Below are 19,842 nucleotides of genomic sequence, written 5' to 3'. Positions count from 1 at the left end.
AGTGCTGACCGTCTCATTCCTGAAATGGGCACGGAGCTAAGCCTGTGTGCAGCGTTAGTACCAGCTGCCTTAACACTGAAGTTTACATTATTCATTAAAAAACTTACATGCAGTGTTGCCTGTGATGCTGGAAACCAATGTACCCGCCTTGCCATGTTCAGTTGTGGCGGTGAGATGGTAACGTGGATCAGTTTTGCACACGACATTCAAGACACTCAATATTCCTCCCACTTGTTTAAAAATAAATGTAATTCAGATTGCCAAAAAAAAAAAGTATTGGTATCCAAAAAACAAACCTCACTATAACTTAAAAATGAAATTAACCAGTGAGATGACCTTGGATGAGCTCTCTTTTGGAGTAATTTTTTTAAATGTACACCTGTAAAAGACATGTTCAAATACATGTACAAGATACATACAGAATGGGAAATACACAACATGCAGAATCCAAGTAGAAACTGTTTTTATAAAATTAGCATCCTGTTTTCCATGTATTATTACATGCCTCTGCTGGTTGGATTAATAGGACTTTAAGAAATATAAATGTTAAGGTTGAGTTTAATTTAGTTTTGATTTCTTGTTTGTTCTGATGTGTCAAACTTGGAAAAGTAGGGATTGCTCTGCCTAAGTATGATTTCCCCTTCCTAGCTGGGTAATATAGCTTCACCAGTCAGACTTCAGGAATATGTCTGGTATTCCCCGAGCCTTTTTACAGTTGCAACAGCTGATGCTACTGAATTATTTTAGCAAATGATAGAATGTTTACTTGTAGAAGAAAGAATGGTGTAATGGAAAGAGCATGGACTTGGATTCAATCCTAGTTCGAATTCTTACTCCTGCACATTTGCACAGCCTACTTAATCTCTTCATCCTTAGTTTTCGCATGTATGAAGTGGCTATACATAATGAATACCTACTGCACAAAATTTTTGCGAGGATTAAATGAAATCAAGTATGTAAAATGCATAAGAAAATGTCTTTCACAAAGTGTGCACTTAATAAATGTATTGGGGTTTTTTTGTTAAGTTTATAAAAAATATGGTTTCTGGAGTCTCCTGGCCCTTGCATCCAATGTGCATCAGTCATTATTTTTCTCATCTAAAAAGATTAACATTTATTTTTCATCACAGAAAATGAGATTTTCACCATATATAATATTTATGTTTAAAAAATTAAAAAATTTAAAAATCAAGGCATAATTCATATCAGTATTTGTTACTCTGTTTCTCAAGATGCCTTTTCTAAGTGACAACTTCTTAGAGGATTAACTCTTTTAATTAATGAGCCTAACATTTAGAACCAAAATTTTTAGGTAAAGTGATTTTCAGGATTGTCAAGTGAAAAGAATGTAACTATGAGTAATCACAGATTTGAAATTCTATATTCATTTATCTGAAATAAGCTTGATTGACGACAGAGTTACTGTTGTTTGATGCTTTAATTTTTTTCATCTCTGATATTGATGTTTTATTTCATATAAAATGGCACTATGGTAGAACATTTGCTCTTCTTTCTGTCGTAATAGACTTGCTTTAAACTAAACCCATCAAAGTGCTATACATTCAAATGCAATCATGTTAAAGTAATAATTCTCAGTGTATTTGAAAAGACGTGCACAGAAATATTTATTGTAAAGCACATGGCTTTTACAGTGCGTGCACTAGGCTGTTTTTGCTTGGTCTGTATTTATGTCTGTGTATCTACATTCCTGTTGAAACCTGAAAGGGGTGCTGTACATTTAAGTATTCAGTTTAGTCACATCAGTGTGCATTTCTGTTTAAGTATCTGTGTAGAATTGGATTAGAAGCAACACAATCAGATTTGGCTGGTGAGTCAAAATGAAATGTATATAAAGTCACTTTCTTACAAGTAAGTTGCTCTAAAATCAAAGTAGGAGAATAAATGTAGTATGAAATGTTACGCAAAATACAGGCACAGCATAATTAGCAAAGGTTAGTAGAAATGCTATTTGTTAAAACCTGAAGTGTAACAGTCAATTTCCTCACTACAGGAAATAGCAAAGCAGTTAACAAACATCATCTGTCAAAAACAATGTTAAGGCAGGGGTTCCCTGGTGGTGCAGTGGTTGGGAGTCCTCCTGCCGATGCAGGGCACACGGGTTTGTGCCCCGGTCTGGGAAGATCCCACATGCCGTGGAGCGGCTGGCCCCGTGAGCTGTGGCTGCTGAACCTGCACGTCCGGAGCCTGTGCCCGCAAATGGGAGAGGCCACAGCAGTGAGAGGCCTGCGTACCGCAAAAAAAAAAAACCAAAAAAAAAAAACACAACAGTGTTAAGGCAGGTTAAAACCACAAATATACAAAGTTTATAAGTTGTAAAACTGAATGCATTTGATTTTAATATCTTTTACAAATTTTTTAAATGTTATACCAACCAAAATCATGTTAATACTTCCTTTATCTATGGGCTGATAAAATATTTTAGATGTGGGATTTTCCTACTTTGGACAAAGTGATTCTACTGAAGGAAGAATCTACTCATAATTAAAACTGGGGAAAGTAAGTTATTTTTTTCCATTCTGCACTTTCTTAAAATTATTGTGGTAAAATATATATAACATAAAATTTTCCATTTTAACCATTTTAAATGTACAATTTATTGGTATTAATTACATCTACAATGTTGTGAAACCATCACCACTGTCTGTTTCCAAAACTCTTTCATCACCCTAAACAGAGACTATATTTTTTAATAAGATCTTTATTGAGATATAATTCATATACTATAACATTAACTTACTTAAAGTGTACAATTCGGTGGCTTTTAACATATTCACAGAGTTGAGCACTTGTTGTGTAGTTTTGTTTTTTTTTTTTTTTTTTTGCGGTACGCGGGCCTCTCACTGTTGTGGCCTCTCCCGTTGCGGAGCACAGGTTCCGGACGCACAGGCTCAGCGGCCATGGCTCATGGGCCCAGCCGCTCCATGGCCTGTGGGATCTTCCCAGACCGGGGCACGAACCCGTGTCCCCTGCATCGGCAGGCGGACTCTCAACCACTGCGCCACCAGGGAAGCCCTTGTTGTGTAGTTTTACAGGCAACTCTAGAACCTTTTCATCACTTCAGAAAGAAACTCTGTACCCAGTAGCAGTTACTTTTCATTTTCCCCAAACTTTTTGACTCTATAGATTTCCATTTTCTGGACATTTCACATAGTGAAATCATACGATATATTTGATCTTTTCTGACTGGCTTATTTTACTTCTTTTGTGGCTGGGTCCTTTACTTCTTTTACTTTTCAAGGTTCATCCATGTTGGAACATGTATTATTATTCCATTCTTTTTTTATTGCCGAATAATATTCCATTGTATGGCTATACCATATTTTGTTTATTCATTCATCAGTTAATAGACATTCGGATTATATCTACTTTTTGGCTAATATTAATAATGCTGCTGTGAATATTTGTGTACAGGTTTTTGAGTTTATATGTTTTCATTTCTCTTGGGTATATACCAAGGAGTGGAATTGCCTGGTCATCTGGTAACTCTATGTTTAATCATTTGAAAACCTACAGACTGTTTTGCAAAGGGACTGGCCCATTTTACAGTCCTAAGTGCAGTGTGTGCAATTTCTCAATATCCTGGCCAATACTAATTGTTACTGTCTCTCTGTCTGTTTTTTCTTGTTTAATTAATTTTTATTGGAGTATACTTGCTTTACAGTGTTGTGTTAGTTTCTGCTGTACAGCAAAGTGAATCAGCTATACATATGCATATATCCCTTCTTTTTTGGATTTCCATCCTGTTTAGGTCACCACAGAGCATCGAGTAGAGTTCCCTGTACTATACAGTAGGTTCTCATTAGTTATCTATTTTATACATAATACTGTATATATGTCAATCCCAATCTCCCAATTCATCCTGTCCCCCCTTCTCCCCCCCTGTTATCCATACGTCCGTTCTGTATGTCTGTGTCTGTATTTCTGCTTTGCAAATAAGTTCATCTGTATCATTTTTCTAGATTCCACATATAAGCAATGTATACGATATTTGTTTTCCTCTTTCTGACTTACTTCACTCTGTATGACAGCCTCTAGGTCCATCTGCATCTCTACAAATGACCCAATTTTGTTCCTTTTTATGGCTGAGTAATATTCTATTGTATATATGTACCACATCTTCTTTATGCATTCTTCTGTTGATGGACATTTAGGTTGCTTCCATGCCCTGGCTATTGTAAATAGTGCTGCAGTGAACATTGGGGTGCATGTATCTTTTTGAATTATGGTTTTCTCTGAGTATATGCTCAGGAGTGGAATTGCTGGATCATATGGTAGTTTTGTTTTTAGTTTTTTTGGTTTTTTTTTTTTGCGGTACGCGGGCCTCTCACTGTTGTGGCCTCTCCCGTTGCGGAGCACAGGCTCGGGACGCGCAGGCTCAGTGGCCATGGCTCACGGGCGCAGCCGCTCTGCGGCATGTGGGATCTTCCCAGACCGGGGCACGAACCCGTGTCCCCTGCATCGGCAGGCAGACTCTCAACCACTGCACCACCAGGGAAGCCCGTTTTTAGTTTTTTAAGGAGCCTCCATACTGTTCTCCATAGTGGCTGTATCAATTTACATTCCCACCAACAGTTGTAGGAGGGTTCCCTTTTCTCCACACCCTCTCCAGCATTTATTGTTCATGGATTTTTTGATGGTGACCATTCTGACCGGTGTGAGGTGATACCTCATTGTAGTTTTGTTTTGCATTTCTCTAATAATTAGTGATGTTGAGCATCTTTTCCTGTGTTTGTTGGCCATCTGTATGTCTTCTTTGGAGAAATGTTTATTTAGGTCTTCTGCCCATTTTTTGATTGGGTTGTTTGTTTCTTTTTTGATATTGAGCTGAATGAGCTGCTTGTATATTTTAGAGACTAATCCCTTGTCAGTTGCTTCGTTTGCAAATATTTTCTCCCATTCTGAGGGTTGTCTTTTCATCTTGTTTACTGTTTCCTTTGCTGTGCAAAAGCTTTTAAGTTTAATTAGGTCCCATTTGTTTATTTTTGTTTTTATTTTCATTACTCTAGGAGGTGGGTCAAAAAAGATCTTGCTTGTCTGTCTTTTTGATTGTAGTCATCCTAGTGGATATGGTGTAGTATCTTATTATGGCTTTGATTTGCATTTACCTGATGGCTAATGATGTTGAGCATTTTTTCATGTGCCTTTTGGCCATTTGTATATTTTCGTTGGACCAATGATTATTCAGATTTTTTCCTTATTTTTAACTTGGGTATTTATGTTTTTATTATTGAGTTATAAGAGTTCTTTATATATTCTAGATACAAGTCTATCAGATATATGATTTGCAATTATTTTTTCCCATTCTGTAGGTTGTCTCATAAATCTCTTTGAGATTCTACTGCTTCTTCTTTCTGATTTCTAATTACATTGTGATGTTATTTTGAGAAATTCTGTTCTCCTTATGGGATGTACATATCAGTGACAAACTGAGAAAGGTTATACTTTTATTACTCTGTGCCAAGAAAGTTCATTTTCTAATCCTGTACTCTGTGCTGTAGCATTCAGGAAGCATTTATTTTGGTCCCTGCTTATGTGCTGTACACTGGAACCAACCTCTGGGGCTATAAGGTGGAACTCATTCATGGTAAGCCTACAGTCCAGTGGACAGGTCAGAAAAAGTTACGTTGTCAGGAAAAGCACTGTATCTTTACAAAGCAAGGAGAGTTTATTTTATTAGATTTATGATATAAACTTACAAGTAGTGGAAGGAGACTTGAAAATCACTGAGTCTATTTTACTTAATGATGTGTAAAACTAGTCTAGTGCAGTGATTTCCAACAAACGGTCTGTTTCCCCACATTTTCCACTGCCCCTCATCAGAGCTCCTGCTCAGTCTCTCTGAGCCCTGGAAGCTGATCATGTGGGCACATTATTTTTGTCATTTCCCAGGCTGTTATTCTCTCCTCTTACTCAAGTCTTATCTAGAATCCAAGGCCTACCTTAAGGCCCCTCATGACTGGTACGTTTATGATATCTGATGATCTTTTCTTTCTCTGATTAGTATAGTACTTTTGAACTTTGTGTCTTAACTAATAGTCTCATGTTTGAATGCTTAGTTGCCCTCATAGCTTAATTGTACCATAGAGTTCAGACCATTTATTTCTTTGGGACACTACTCATGGAACTGGATGGAAGAAACATGATAAAAGCAAGCGTTTCTGTTCTAACTTGGTAAAATCATTTGGAAAAGTGATGGAGGGAAACATTCTCTGGGCAAAATCAGATAGCAATGAGTTAGCATATGCCTTAGCTGACATAGTTAATTAAACAAGCTGTTATGTTGAGTTGAAGACAAGGAAAATATACAGTCAGTTATATTTGAGGCTATTTAGCATGTTTCTTTTTTCTACCCCCAGATTTTTCATGGGATATGCAGTTTTAGTAGGTTAACTTGGAGCTCTCATATGTTTAAAGTTTTCCATTTCACACATGTTGTCTAAATATGTGCACATAGTTTTTGCTTTTGCTACCAGCCTAATAAAAGCCTCTTGTGAATGCTTATCACCTTGTAAAGTAGTTACCAGAGCTACAGTAAAATTTGCCTGCAAGTGAAAAGGCTTTGACTTCCCTAGAGGGAGAATAAAAAACATATGAGACAAATAGCAGCAACTGAAATTATCTGGTGTAGAAAGTGGCAGAATGCCAGCCAAATGCTCTGTCCCTAAAATGTTTTAAATTTTTATCTCAGCTCACTAAAAAGACCACCTTGTTTAAAGAACTTCAAACACAAACTTGGAAATGTCTCATTATTTTGGTACAATTTACACAAACAGTCCCCTTTTTTTATTGCTATCTTCAGGGGTTAAGGTCCTGTAGATTTAAAAGAATTTTTTAAAGATGTTTATATCCCTTCTTAAAAATGGAGTGTTTGTATATGTGTGTTGTGTGTGTGTAAATTGTTACTGAAAGTTATTGCCATGTTTTTGATACTTCATATATCTAATTAGAAATGGTGTTGATCGTTCAGTAGGCAAAGTGGCCTTCAAGTGCATGGTGAGAAATAGTAATGAGATACCTTCACTAGCCTGTAGGCCATGAGGACTCTTTTCCTAAATAATAGAGATGCAAGGGGTTGATAAATCCTACTATTGTTTTGGAGTTGCCTTGGGAGGATATTATGTAGTGATGTTTTGATGTCTGTCCTAGGGCAGAGGACAACTCTAGCCTTGCTTTGCTCAGAAGTATTGATATTTTTTTTGAAGTTATCATTTAGAAAAGTCACTCACCCTTTTTCCTTTATAACTCTTAAAATTCTTTTAAAAGTCCTAGTCTTAGAAAGCCCAGTTATTGTTTAATACATTTTATTTAATTAATAATCACTCTTATTTTTTCTACAATTATTAATACTCTTCCATTTGTTGAATACTTTGTCTTATAGAGCATTTCATACATGCTACTTTATTTGATCCTTTCAGAAATCCCTAGAACAAGGCAGAGCAAATGCTTTTATCCTGGTTTATGGATGAGGAAAACTGAGGCTCAAAAACATCCAGTGACTTGGAAAGGTCACCACGTAGTAGTAGATCAGGGATTTTTTTCCACGGCTCTACAGTGTTACTCAGAAAGCTTCAAATCTTGGGTTATTGTGATACTTAGCAATTATGAAATATATTTTTGCTCAGAAATAAAAAAATTCTTTTAACCAATTGAAACTGCCAGAAAGGCTGCCAGGGTAGTAACTCAAAACAGAATGGAGACCGAAGGTTTTGGTCCTTTCATGTGAAGCACTGAGCCCAGTAGGTCAAGGTTTTGAGAAATGGGAAATCTTCATTGTTGCTTTCTGAGTTTCTCTCTGAAACTGTTTCTCTCTATAACTGAAAATTCGGCTGTCATTATTTTCAGTTTAACAGTTAATTTTCCTTGAAGGAAAAGGAAAGTTTGCTGTGTTCTTGGAAGAAAGTACAGAAATTAAATCTGAATCATTAAATTATTAGAGAATGTGCTGTTTCTGGGCCCAAAAATAGGAAAACAAAGTATAATCATCTAATAAGCCATTATATGTTTTATTGTATGCATTATGTTTTATTTTATATATAAAATTAAATATTTTATTTTATTTATGTTTTATTATATACTTGTTTATGTCATAAGGTGAAACCAAATTCTGTTCCATGAATTCGAACATAATATAAATTCAGTACCTATTTATAAAATATAGATTTATAGAAATATTATGGAACTAATGATGACATTTTGATATTGCTGCTGCTACAGAACTAGATGACCAATCCCAGAATTGCAATATGAATTAATCACTCAATCTCGTTAGAGCTGCTATAAATTTTTTTAAAGGGAGCAGGTGAGATAGGACTTATCTTTGCCTTGGATTTATATTTATAGCAAAGTAATCAGCATTGTGCTGTGGTGGTATATTAATAATACAGTCATAATGCTGATGCACCTGTTTACCAAAGTTTGTGAAATATATTTTACCTTTTCATAGCTGTTCAAATGCTATATATCATGTTGCTCTTCTGAAAATGGTAGTACATTTTAATATATGTTTAAGTTTTTAAAATTATTTTTAAAATAAAAAATTTAGGGAGAAGAATTATAATATTTATTAATACAGTAATACTTTGGGATTTAGCTCTGTCAGCCTAGAACCAGGCATGCCCATCAATGAATTTAACACCCAACTTCCTACACTCCAGATACCCCTTTGCATCCCATTTTATCGCTGTGCTAGAGACGTCCCATCATATGAGATTTTCCTCCATCCTTGGCTCCTCTTAAGTCAGTGTGATTACATTAATTTCTATATTTGCTTTGTTTTGTTTTGTTTTTCAAAAATTTCCCTCGCTAGCGCTTCTGAAAGTTCTAGCCTATAGCCTTTCCATTCTTGGTGTTGGTATTTTATAATAGATTTGAAGAAAAATTGCATGGGATTCCAAGGAAAATATCTATCAGTTACTTTTTTTGAAGTTAAAATGAATGCTGTAACAATTCCACAATAAATACAGTGAGATTTAATGTGTTAAATGAATTTAAATTGTTTTGACAATTTTTTTCTTGAAGGACTCTTCTGGGTTTTTATAATCTCACTTAAGTAAGAATATAAGATGGTTTAATTACTTTCCAGCAGCACACACTCTAACAGCCAACATTCCAGGTTAAAGCTATGTGTCTTCTTTGGGTTTGAACTGTTTCCATTTAATCCAAGGGAAAATATTTGAGGGACATTAGTTGATGCATTTTCCAGAAATGGGAGTCGGTAAGTATTTTTTTCATAGCTTATAGAATATTTAGCAATTTGAGCCTTTAATATTTAATTTTATAACATTCTCAGTACTGGCAGCAAAGGCTTCCTCCAGAAATAGTGAGAAATTATGTGAATTCCCTTCTTGGTATGTTTAGGAGGGCAAGTCATAAATCTTTAGCCTCATATTTTTCTAAAATAAAACCAGGCATATATCTGCTCTGATCTAATATGCAGATGTAATGAAAATATTCACAGAGTAGTATATGTTAAGATTTTGAAAGTTCTCACAAAAGGTGGCATAAACTGAAACTGTTATTATGCAGAAATCTAAGGTGTAATTATTCTTTTCTGTGATAGTTTATCTAAGTTCTGTAAAAACTTTAATAACGTTAAGTACTAATGAAAGGACCTTGTGTGTCACATTTGCATTCATAAATATCCATGAAGGATCTCTTTCACCAATGTTATTCAATCTTAGTCCAGGACAAGGTCAGACATTGATTATGTTTGACAGTTTTAACAAAAGTGAATAGGGAAGATAGATTTTCGTAATTATATTGCTAGAATGGTGAGGGGCAACGATCTTTAATATGTAGTATAATATAGAAAGAGGAATGTTAATGGAGTAGAATAATGGTCAATTACAACAATAATAATAACTATTTAATGAGCATCTGCTAGATGCTGGGCCACATAATAGCTCTTTATGTGTGTTTTATATAATGGGATTTTAGCAAATATCTTAAGAAGTTCAGACTGCGTTATACCCATTTGCCCAAATACGGAAAATGAAGTTCCAAGAAATTAAATGATGTGCCTAAAGCTTCCCAGCTAGAGTCCATTTCACATACATCAGACTCTACTAGCCCAAGCTGCTTGTCAATGTTTGATTACCTGTGATCAGAGATAGATAAAGGATTGATAATGTACAAGCTGTTTATTTGGCTCAGAATTGTGTTTGTGCTTTTAAATTTGAATTAACTGTCTTTGGCAGTTTGGAATTAACAACATGAAGGGAGATAGTAAAACACTCAAATTAGTGTGAATATCTTGATTTCAGCTTCTCTGATCACTTCCATTTCATATTACATGTGATTCATATTTTTCTTATATTTAACAAACACGTATGCAGCCCGAGTGTGTATCAGGCGCTACTCTCAGTATTTATGAACACGAATTCATTTAATGGTCACAGCATCTCTGTGGGGTATTATTTTATCCCTGTTTTACAGATGAGGTAACTGAGGCACAGAGAAGTTAAGTGACTTGCTCAAAACCACGGGTAGAAAGTGGCTGAGCTGGGATTTGAACCCAGTCAGTTTGGCTCTTAAGAGTTCGTGTTCTTAACTATGTGTATTTTTCAGATTTGACAGAATTTGGTGAAAGCCATAACTAAAACCTATTGCTGGACTTCCAAGAGTTAGAGGGTAAATGGAGATAATAAATAGTGTCAATAAAATATTTAAGAAGTAATGACCCCCAATAAGAGCTTGGGATTCTCTATGTTAAAAATAAAACTTGAATCGTAAAGAGAAACTGAAAACAGCTTTAATTGTGGAAGAAGCCAGTTTTGACTGCTGCTTTATAGATTGTTCAATGTTGTGCAGGCTTCCTTTTGTGTACACAGCTGAGCAGTGTGACTATAATGTCCTCATTACTGTTTCCTATGTTGTACCACTAGTTACATTACTTCCACTAATGAAGTATGGAGCTCTGTGATGACTATTGCCCGCCCCAACTATATGTGTCTTGGCTTTAGCCCATATAAATGAGTCTTTTAAAATGGATCTATGGGGCAAATGAGACTTTCAGAGTTGTTACATTAAGATAGGGCTAACGTTTCCCGAGCTTTAGAGAGAGAGAGGCTGGATGCATCAATCAAAACAATGGATTGCTGAAACTGAAACTGAAGAAGTTTCTGAAAAACAGTCAGAAATTTTTGGTTAAGATTTAAACTTGTATGAACCTCAACTTCGGCAAAAACTGAGATGAAGCAATTTTAGCTGTGCCAAGTAGGAAGGAAGGTTAGAGTTTGCTGCTCTAAGACCTCCTGGAAGTGTACTTCAGCCTGAAATTGAATATTCACTGTGGAGGTGGAGGGACAGGTGGGGAGAAACACCGAACTCCTTAAGCTAAGGACCTTTGGCTTAAACTGGGTCTTCTGACTCCTCTGTTTACCTGTAATCAGAGGCAAGTTTACCAGAAGCTGATTGACTGGGATTTAGGTTTCAGGACCCCTTCCTTGCACAGGCCCCCCTCCAAGGCCCTGGGAAGATCTCTAGCTGTGTATTCACAGGGCCATATGGTCTTGCAAAATTTGAAGAATTTTAAGATATTTAAAACACAATTAGTTAAGACTGCTGTCCCTTTTCTGCCCTGACCCTCCTTCCATCACATTTCTTCACATCTTAGATTGCTCTGGAGTGATCACAGGCATTTCTTTTTGGATCTGGCTTAAAGGGAAGTTGAGCTGGGAATATACGACTTTAACTGCAGTTTAAAAGATGTTTCAGGAGTGTTTCAATAAGACAACTGAGAAATTACAGATTCCCAATTTAAACATATATGAAGGGTTACTTCTTTTTTTTTTACCACTACCTTTATTTATTAAAGAACTAAGAAAATTCAGATAATGGAACATAAAACTAAAGCAATAAAAATGGTGAAATAAATAGAAACTATTCTGATGACCAAAAGTATATTGTAAAAAAAAAAATTCAGATTATCCCCAAAGCAGTAATTCATTTGAGAAGAAGAAATTCCAAATAGAATAAATAGGCTTGATGATTGTTTGAAGATCTAGTTAACAAAGAGGGATGAATGATATGAATACATCGGGAAAAGAGTTATGTTTCTTGCTGATTTGTCCACAATATGGAGAAAGTTAACAAAAAACTTCATAATATGTGTCTGCAATCAGCTTTATAGTTAATGAGTGCTTGCAATTTCAAGAATATTTGGGATTAGTTGCCACGTAAGAAACTGAAACACCCTGATGTTTTGCAGCTCACATATGAAACTAACTTTAAGAAGTTTTCCCAAATTTGACAGTGATCCTAAAAATTGACTTGAGTTGTGAAGTTAAAGGAACCTTTCCTAGACATATATTTCTAAACAACTATGTTCCTATACCACAATTAGAAGAAACATTGAATTATTCTTTAATTTTATATGTGGAAAATTATATTATAAAATTGTCATTTGTCAAAATGTGGATAGTCAAAAATTTTAGGGAAAAAAAGGTATTATAGAGGTTTGCCAGTTGATTAATTAATAAAAATAGGATGATATTTTTCTGGGTTTTGTGATGTTTGTGGTATTTTCAGGTGTTTAAAATTTGTAAATTTTCGTCACCTCTAAAGGCATTTTCACTTTCTTAGATAATTTTGTATTCATAATTTTGTAGTCTTCAGAAGGGCTTTAAAAATCGTATAAGCTTCAGATCCCTTACAACTTGCATCTGCCCCTGCCTTTTTAATTTGAAAAAAAAAAGTTTATTTTGTGGCAGAAGGCATAAAGTTGAGAAGTAAAAGGCCCATCCCTTGCCCTCACTTCTAAGCCCCAGAAACAGGTTTAACCTTTCCTATATGTTTTCTACAATTGTTAGATCTGCTTTGTCCAATAACGTAGACTCTAGCCACACGTGGCTATGGAGCCCTTGAAATGTGGCTAAGGTACTGAATTTTTAACTTCATTTAAATTTTGTTTAATTCCATTAAAATTGAACTTCGGTGAACTTAAGTTTGAAATGAATACCCAAAATATTTATTAGAAAACTTTTAAGTATGTTTAGAACAATTTGGGTATGAAAATACTTTGACTTTAAATTTTGAGAAATCTGGTGCATGTGTATGCTTGTTTCCACAAATAGGATCATACTCTGTGTATACTGTTCTGCATCTTAGCTTTTAACTTAACTATATGTTTTGCACATCTTTCCTTAGCAACTTACAGATTTATCTCATTCATTTATTAGCAGCATAATATTCTATTCTATTTGTGCAACCTTTTTTCACACAGTTGCTGGAGTGATCTTATTTATTTATTTTTTTAGTATAAGTGAGATTGTGTCATTCCTGTGTTCAGAACCCTACACTGGCTTTAAATCTATCTCAAAATAAAATCCCATATCTTTAGTCTGTGCCTAAGGCCTAATTTGTCCTGTTTCCTCACTGCTTTTCTGCTCACTTCCGGGTAGGATAAGCATCTATGCATCTGTAAAGTGGGGATTAAACACAGGTACTTCTTTCTTTTAAAAACCTCTGTCAGAAATAGTAAAGTGAAATCTCTCCACTTACAAAATTGAGTTTCTCACTTATCTGACCACCACCAGCTCCTTTTAAAGCAAAGAAGTCCTGTTTTCCTTCACCAGTAGTGTTCACTAAAGTAAAAGAAACCTTGTTAACCAAAGTAAAAAAATGTTGCAGGCTCCCTCTAATCAAGAGCACATTTAAAGGAGGAAATGGTGGGATGGCAGATAGCTGACGTACACTGTGTCTTAAGAATTTGGTGCTTCTTTATTGCTAGATTAAATTTCAGAATTTGGAGTCTAAATTTTCCCTTTCACATCTGGTGGCACTTTTTTTTAATCAGTGTGCAAAAAGGAGAAAAATCTGTCTGCCTCGTCTCATGCCTGTCACTACAGTCCAGCCTATGCCAGCCTTAAGGAAAAGCCTTTTGCATTGGCAAGGAAACTCCAAAATGGTTTCCAAGCCTATGAAAAGTAAAGGAAGAGTTTTGCAGAAAAATATAAGAATATTTTTAAACTGGAATGGTACAAAGTAACAAAACAATTTAATTAAACAATGAAATGTGAAAACTTGCTGGCCCAGTGTGTACATGATTTGAGTGTTCCAGTGCTGCTAGTGTAAGGCAGACTCCTGTGATCTATTTAAAGCTTTACATTTAAGCATGTAAATTTTTGGAGGATTTATGATTATTGACAGCTAAAGGGATTATAACGCATTGTATGGTGATAGTTGTAAACACATGGACTGGCACACATTTATCACTGATAAATGTGTTTTGTGGACAAAATGAATAAACAACGTTACCATGTTGCTTTCAGTAAGTAGTGTTTGTTAGGGCATTGTGCCCTGGGAGCATGGGGCTAGAGAAATCAGGGGTGAATTAAACAAAAAGAAAGGAATATGAAGTGATGGCAGAGACACAATAAACTCTAAAACTGAGGATACCCTGAAGTAGGACCCTAAAGGGCAAAGACGATTATTGAGAAACGAAAAGATAGCCTTTTGTGCCTAAGACTAGGCAAGTGACGACCCCAGTTTGGCATTGTCAAAACTTTTTAGAGTAAGGCTTGAATGAAATCAGGAATGAGGACAGGTGGTGGATTGCCTTCTGAGAGAAGTTGAAAATTGAAGTGGAAGTGTGTCTGAATTGAGTGTCACTTGAGACTGTTTATGAAGAAAGTGTCAGAAAATCGGACTATTCCTGGCTTATAAATAAAAGGGGCATTAATTGGCTCTTCTACGCAGACAGTGCATGAGTCAGGCCGACTTTAGGCATGCCCTGATTCAGGTTCTAAAGAAGGCCCAGAATCTTTGGCTTTACATTCCCCACTGTGTGAGGCCTGGTCTTCAGACTAGCTGCCCCCCTCTGGTGGCAGGATGGCCACAGCAGCCCCAAGCCTGTTCTTTGATGTATGTGTTGGTCACCATTGTCTCCACAGTGGGGGTTGCGTTTCCCACTCTTCAGGGTGTCTTTTAATAAACAAGTTTTAAATTTTAATGTTGAATTGATCAATCTTTTCCCCTTTCAGTTAGTACTTTATGGGTCTGTGCAGGTAACCTTTGCCTACCTCAAGTTCAAGACAATATTCCTTTATGTTATCTTTTAGTCAGTACTGTTTTACCAATCATATATAGAATAATAGTCTGCTCAGAATTTCTTTAAAGTTTATGAATGATTCTACTCTGTGACCAGGGTTGAGGATCGCTGGCCTAGATGGTGCTGAGAGTCTTCCTGAGATTCCTGGATGTTGCCACAGCGTGGGGTACCTGCTCACCCCAGAAGAGATGAGCAGTTTGGTAGAACACCTGTGTTGATATATTTTGTGGCAAACTAATATGCATAAAAGCTTTTCATTTTAAATGAATAGGATTTTGCCTTTTTTTGAGAGATGAGTTACTACTTTTATTAAGAGGTGAGTGATGTGAATGTGTTAGTGGTTAGTAAATAGAGAAAAATCAATTATATGTTCAGGGTGTCGTCTTGGATTCTGAGATCTTGAGACACTTCAACTTCAGGACTCCTTGAGCCTTTATTTTTGACATCGTTGCACATATAAGGTATCCAAGATGTGAGAAAATAAAATTATTCCAGATGTTGCACCTTTTTCATTTTTTAGAATGTTTCCATCTAATCCTCTCCCCCAAAGAAAAATTCCCCTTGGAATTGCTTCTGTTATTATTTGTATTTGTTTTTAAACGTTGACAACCATGTGGACGTAGTACAGGTGGTTTTGTAAGAGTGAGCTATAAAGTTCTTTGTGCCGTGCTGTAGAAGAGGAAATACTTAAAAATTACCAAAGCAAAGCTGCTTTAAAAGTAATTGAACATGTTTTGGAGCCAGATGTAAGTTAGGTAACTTTTTTTTTGAAGATGAGTTAACAGATATTTGGTAATTATAATTTTGGATAGACAGAAAGGCAGCAATATACTGATTACATGTCAGACTCTGGCTAGAATCCTCCCTCCACCACTTGGTAGCTGTGTGGCCTTGGCAAGTCCTTTGACCTTTCTGAAATGAACATGATAGTCATTCCTACCTCATAGGGGCATTGTATGGATTAAATAGAAAATGCAGAGAATGCAGATAAGGCTCAAAGCTATCAATGCCTGGTACATAGTATGTGCTCACTAAATCGTGGTTATTCCCTTGGTTCTGCCTCCATCACCACTGCAGAGGCAGCAGCAGGATCTGTGTTGTGTTTGATCCTATCTCCTCATGGTCTCTCACAGTGGGGGGATTGGGGAGGCACACTCTAAAGTCAACATGCAAAAGTTGAGGGAAGGATCTGGAGTGTGATTTATTTAAAATTTTCTAAAAATGTGTTTACTTAGTTGGATTTTTTTGTTTGTTTTTGTTATGTTGTTTTGAGAACCAGAGACTTCTTTGCTTCCTTGCTCTCACATAGCCTATGCCAATGGTCTTGAACCCCTCAACATCTGCCTAGTCTTTATGTATCTGCGTTTATGCTGAATTTTGATAGTGCATATCTCAAAAGACAAAGTGTAAGAGATGTTTTTAATGCATCTTTTCTTACCTTGAAATTTTATTGTATAATAATTAAGTTTCACAAAAGTTATGAAGTATAATATAATCATCCATGTGTCTAACACTAGCTTTAGAAATGAAACACTACAGATGGGTACCGCAGAAGCTGCCTGTGTACCCCTTCAGCCCCCATGGAAGTAGCCACTCATTCCCAAGTCATTTTCTTATACTTTTACCACATATGGTATATAATTCCAAACTATATATAGTATTGTTTTGCTTGTTTTAAAAGTTTATATAAGTACTGTTATTTTCTTTGTCTTCTGCTGCAATTTGCTTTTTCTAGTCAATGCTGCATTTGTCAGATTCATCTGTGTTGATATTTGTAGTTGATATTTATCTGGTCCATTCATTTTAACTACTGTATAGTATTTCTTTGCATGAAGATACCATAATTTATTTACCCCTTCTCCTGGTAGCAGGCATTATACCCTCTCTCATAGACAATGCTGCCATCAACAGTTCTGTACATGTTTTGCTTCACAGAACTTTGTACCTTTAGTTTAGTTTTGTTTGTTTTTATACAGGAGAGGAATTTTTTTTTTAGTCTAGTCACATTTTGTGGGCCTCAGTTTTTTCATTATAGTGGTAGTAAGATTGAACTACAGACAGTCCCTGACTTACGATTAACGATATTTCAACTTTACAATGGCATAATATGCATTCCGTAGAAACTGTACTTTGAATATTGGATTTTGATCTTTTTCTGGTCTAGCAGTGTGCAGTATGATCACACAGTCATGAGGGTAAATAACTGATACACTGACGACCATTCTGTACCCATATAACCATTCTGTTTTTCACTTTCATTATAGTCTTCAATAAATTACATAAGATATTCCACAGTTTATTATCAAATAGGATTTGCGTTAAATAATTTTACCCAACTGTAGGCTAATATAAGTGTTCTGAGCACATTTAAGGTAGGCTGGGCTAAGCTATGATGTTTGGTAGGTTAGGTGTATTAAATGCATTTATGACTTATGATAGTTTCTACTTAACCCCATTGTAAGTTGAGGAAGATCTATCTCTTTTATATCTTTTCTAGCTCAAAACTGCATTTTTATATAAGTTATTTAACTAGGTAGTGTGAATTAGTGGATTTTGTTATTAGTATAATTTCAGTCCCATTAGTATATCTCTTCAAGTCATTCTGTAGGATGTGGATTTTACTTTTGCAAGGGAAGGTTCCATTTTGAACATTTTTGAGGACAAAAATATTTGCACTAACCATATGACCCAGCAATCCCGCTACTGGGCATATACCCAGGGAAAACCATAATTCAAAAAGACGCATGCACCCCAGTGTTCATTGCAGCACTATTTACAATAGCCAGGTCAGGGATGCAACCTAAATGCCCATCGACAGACAAATGGGTAAAGAAGATTGGTACATATATACAATGGAATATTAGTCATAAAAAGGAATGAAATTGGGTCATTTTAGAGACGTGGATGGACCTAGAGACTGTCATACAGAGTGAAGTAAGTCAGAAAAACAAATATCGTATATTAACGCATATATGTGGAATCTAGAAAAATGGTACAGATGAACCGGTTTGCAAGGCAGAAATAGAGACACAGGTGTAGAAAACAAACGTATGGACACCAAGGGGGGAAAGGGGGGGTTGGGGTGGGGTGTGTGTGATGAATTGGGAGATTGGGATTGACATGTGTATGCACTGATGTGTATAAAATGGATGACTAATAAGAACCTGCTGTATAAAAAAATAATAAAATAAAATTTTAAAAAATATATATGCAATATTAGAAATGTTCATTAAGTATAATGGCACAAGACACTAAATGTGTTTCCCCTTGATTTTGTTTCTCTTTCCTGGAATTTATAGTAAATACAAGTGCTGCTAATTAGAATAAACACAATTATATATTGATACATATGTGAAGTAGGCTGTCTACTTATGCTGGATCAGCTTCGTCTGGCATCAGTCTGGACACAGAACTCTGTCCCTCTACTTTATTCTACAAGAGTTCCAGTCACATTGAGCATTTTGTGTCTGTTCTCTTTAAATTTGATTGAAATTTATAGGGTCATAGCATTCTGTTGCTGCCTTTGCCTTTCTCTGTCTTTTGCTTCTTACATATTAAATGAAAACCTAACGTAAGAATGAATAGGAAAAGTACTGTAATGAAGAAGAACGTAGTAGAGAATCTGAAGCAATGAGAGATTAAACCTGACTGAAAGACCTAGAAAGGATTCTTAGAAGAAGGGGAATTCAAGCTGGGCCTCAAAGGCTGAAGACCTTAAAGGTCTGTGACAAGGAGGAGGAATGGGGAGCCTCTGAACTAGGCCATCTCTTTGCCGATTACCAACACCAGAGCAGCCTCTAATATCACCACACAGAACAGAAGAAGCACTAGCTCTGCCCAAATTTCTGGCCTACAAATATGTGAGGTTTAAAAATAAATAGTCATCGTTTCAAGTCGTAAATTTGGAGTAATCTGTTATGCACCAAAAGATAACAGAAATGCAAGCAAAGGCAAGGAGGGGAATGATTTTTTTTTTTTTTGGATGCTTGCTGAAGACAATACTTAATCATCCAAAACCTCTCTCCCCAAAATACAATACTTAGTGTAATTTAGAACTTGTAGCAGGAAGACTGAGTTTGGAGAGAATTCCAGGCAGAGGAAATGACCTGGACAAAGATAGCAAGGCAAGGAAGGACAGGATATATGTAAAGCAGACAGTAATTAGATGTGACCGGGAGTAGGGTACCTCTTGGGGAGTAGGGTAAGACTAGACTAGAAAGGAAGGTTAGGACATGGTTACCAAGGGCCTTGAATGTGAGGCTGAAGAGACTGTATGACATAGAGCCCCTGAAGACATTTTGGAAAGAGAAGTACTAGTGGGACTCTTTAGGAAATCCTTTCCAATATTTCTGTAATGGACTCAAATGTGGAGAAATTAGGGGATCCATTTGGAAGCTATTGCAAGATGTTATGTGAGTCTGATTTGTGAAGACTGGAAAATAGATGGGGAAAACATTTTGGGCTGGGCCACCATTAACCCACTCAGTGCATTCTGGGAATTAAAAGAGTGGCCCTTCTTCAAGACCTTTTACTTCCAACTGTTAGAAGATTGTTGTAATATATTTATTTAGTTAGAATAAGACACTTGACTGACGTCTACTGGGAATATGTTTTAAGTCTACACATCCACGATGTGAATGCTCCTCCCCCCAGATGTGACACTTTTCTGCAGTACACAACTTGTACAACTATGCCTGTGACCATAATCATGTGGGTATGAGTGATAGGACTTGGTGAGTGATAGGACTTGGTAACTTATTGTATTATTTTTC

At 36.0% G+C, this 19,842-nt stretch overlaps 1 protein-coding gene across 2 annotated transcripts in view; it reads left to right on the top strand.

Moving 5' to 3' along the window:
• The window catches only part of UMAD1 (UBAP1-MVB12-associated (UMA) domain containing 1), a 241,102-nt gene that overhangs the window by 101,444 nt on the left and 119,816 nt on the right, over window positions 1–19,842 (top strand). The gene's annotated exons all lie outside the window — the stretch shown is intronic.

This window comes from Mesoplodon bidens (assembly GCF_964165515.1).
Source record: "Mesoplodon bidens genome assembly, chromosome: 9".
Classification (NCBI taxonomy): domain Eukaryota; kingdom Metazoa; phylum Chordata; class Mammalia; order Artiodactyla; family Ziphiidae; genus Mesoplodon; species Mesoplodon bidens.
Note: the sequence above shows the minus strand (reverse complement) of the source record. Positions and strands in the feature narration are given on the sequence as shown.